Below are 2,605 nucleotides of genomic sequence, written 5' to 3'. Positions count from 1 at the left end.
CTCGACATGCTTCATTGATATTCAAAATAGAGTTTTTCAATCATCATACAACTATTGTGGCGGCTGCATCCTATTAGAATGGTGAGGGTAATGACGGTACTTTTCGACCCGATCCGCGAGGGCAATCTCGGTTCAAGATTTCCCCGGTGTGAACCATGCACCGTTGTTTTCCTCGATTTTACCGTGCAGGAGCTGAAATGCCGTTGTTGTGTTCATTACACACAAAATCCCCAAAGCTTTTAGGGCTCGGTGGGCCCTGTGACCCGACCCCATACACGGGCTGTCACCTAACTTACGGTGGTCAACCGTTCGACGACTCGCAGACCTTTCGGGATCCCGACACACATCCGAGTGGACTAAACTCTAACTCCTCGCGTCTAAACCTCATCGTGAGGCAAAGATGTAACCCCACTCAAGCTAATCACCATACAAATAAGTGACACGTCATAAAGCATGGTTATCTAGAAAAGTAGAAAAGGAATTCCCGACTACATCCAGTGATGCATCCCTTTAAAGGTGGCCCACCACCTCGAAGGTGTACACCACACGTTGGAATCCTAGAAATGAATCTTAACTGCTCCTGTCTCGGAATGCGACAACAGTTCCTTCTTTATAGGAATTCACAATTCCTTTTCTAAATCCCCTCGTGATAAACATAGTAATATCTATCTATATACTCCTATTACCGATTGTTTTCAAATACTCTAGTTACATATTTAGTTTTTCTTTTAAAACTGTTGATTATGTAGGTGTGAGTTCCTGGATTTCCCATAATCGAGTAGAACAACCTATGACTCCCAAACGGGCCAGTCATAGTAAATAACAACCGATGATTCCCAAACGGCGAATCATCGTAAATAACACAACTATCCCGGGAACAATCGAAACCTCCCACCTAGTTACAAACACCCGGTAATCCTCACCAAGATACAAAATCCATCTCTCTCTCTTTCATCGAGACACGAGGCGCTTGAACCCTTCCCAAAACCAGTTTTTCTCTTTTAACCAAGAAAACAAATCCCCGTTACCCCGATTTTACCAAAACCCTTTTCACACGAAAGCTATATATATATATATAATTTATAGCGAAGAAATACAGTGCAAAACATGAATATCATATATACATGCATGGTTGATACACAAACTATCTATTTCCAATTTAACAATTCAAATCATGCATGAAAATAAGCATGCTATATATTGGTATGTAGGTTCCTACCTTAGCAAGCTCCTTCTCCTCAAGCCCACTTAACCAAATCGAACCAGCTTAACCGAATCCAACTCCTATAAATCATATAAGCCCAATCGTAAATCTATTAGAACCCGAAGAAGACAATTAATATTTCCTTTCAACATAAGTTCGAGAAAATAATTACTCGTTGATTATATTAACCACTAAAGTAATTATTAACGTACTACCCTTCTAGTTACCAAAAGTTTTGTTCTAGACTGCTATAGGCCACCACAAACCGTTCTGGAATAATCACCGACAGTCAGTCGAGCGGTTTGACTACGTGCCATTTCCAGTTCTTACATATATTTTCTCAGTAACTTAACCCCTTTAGATGCTTCGTATTCACTCTCCTCCCATCCCACAAAATTTCCATTTGTAATAAGATCCCAATCCAATTCCAAATTTCCACTACAACCCATTCCACTCTCTTCGGTTCATATCAAATCTAATTACAATTCTTTGAAGAAGTCTTATCAATCGTGCATTACTGAATCAAATCCTAAACAAGTTTAGACTAACATAACTTCTCTAAATTAAAGTGAATATAGCAACTCTTACCGAGTCAGCAAGCGAAAATCGATCCTAGCTTGCTGCTCCACCAAAATCGCTCCACTTTGTCTCCTCCCACACCTGCTGTCGACCTAACAACCACCCAATTTCAATCATCCTTCATCAATACAACCAAATAGAACGAAATCGAGTTCAAATTATTTGATTGAGGCGAAACTAACTCACCTCTTATCTCGATTTCGCTTCGGTATGCTCGAATTCACTTCTACTCCCACTGCTACTGTCGAAATACTACACCCCCGTCCAATATTTCCATCAATACATCCCCAACTATCGACGTCGAGTTCAAACTAGTTGTTTGGAGCAGATTAAACTCACCCGGCAGCGGCGGCAGCGGCGGTACGACGCAAATCCAATAATTTTTTGAATTCCCACGCTTGGTTGAGGGTTGTTAGTGATTGGGCGTTTAAGTTTTTGGGTGGAATCGGTTGAATTTGGGCGATTTGATATTTCTCTCTCCTAGGGTTTGAGAGGTGCGAATTGGGGAAGAAGAAGTGCGATTTTTTTTGGTTTGGCCGGTTTTTCCTGTTTCGCGATTTTCGTTTTCGCGATTTCATTTTTTCCTATTTGGGCCGCGATATATTTAGGCCCAAGCCCAATATATCCTAGTTAGACTTAACGTCCTACCTAGACTCCTAACCGCCACTAATTCGACTTAGTGTCTTGATTATTTTTCGGCCTATCCCTCTAAATTTAATCTGCTATATTCTATCTCACCGCAGGCTATGACAATAACTCACTCATGCGGGTAAGTCGTTAACTTCGTGCGACGCATAGTAAAACCGCTAATTGGCATTCTGT

At 41.1% G+C, this 2,605-nt stretch overlaps 1 long non-coding RNA gene across 1 annotated transcript; it reads right to left on the bottom strand.

Moving 5' to 3' along the window:
- Positions 1 to 1,180: 1,180 nt before the first annotated feature.
- On the bottom strand, positions 1,181 to 2,087 carry LOC147505032 (uncharacterized). Its single transcript, XR_015220517.1, has 3 exons — positions 1,970 to 2,087; positions 1,793 to 1,875; positions 1,181 to 1,284 (listed from the first exon to the last, which is right to left on the bottom strand). It is a non-coding gene; the product is annotated as an uncharacterized LOC147505032 (long non-coding RNA).
- Between the last annotated feature and the right edge of the window lie 518 nt (positions 2,088 to 2,605).

This window comes from Coptis chinensis, chromosome 4 (genome assembly GCF_015680905.1).
Source record: "Coptis chinensis isolate HL-2020 chromosome 4, ASM1568090v1, whole genome shotgun sequence".
In the NCBI taxonomy this organism is placed as follows: Eukaryota; Viridiplantae; Streptophyta; class Magnoliopsida; order Ranunculales; family Ranunculaceae; genus Coptis; species Coptis chinensis.
The sequence above is the reverse complement of the archived record's forward strand: the minus strand, read 5'-3'. Positions and strand labels throughout refer to the sequence as shown.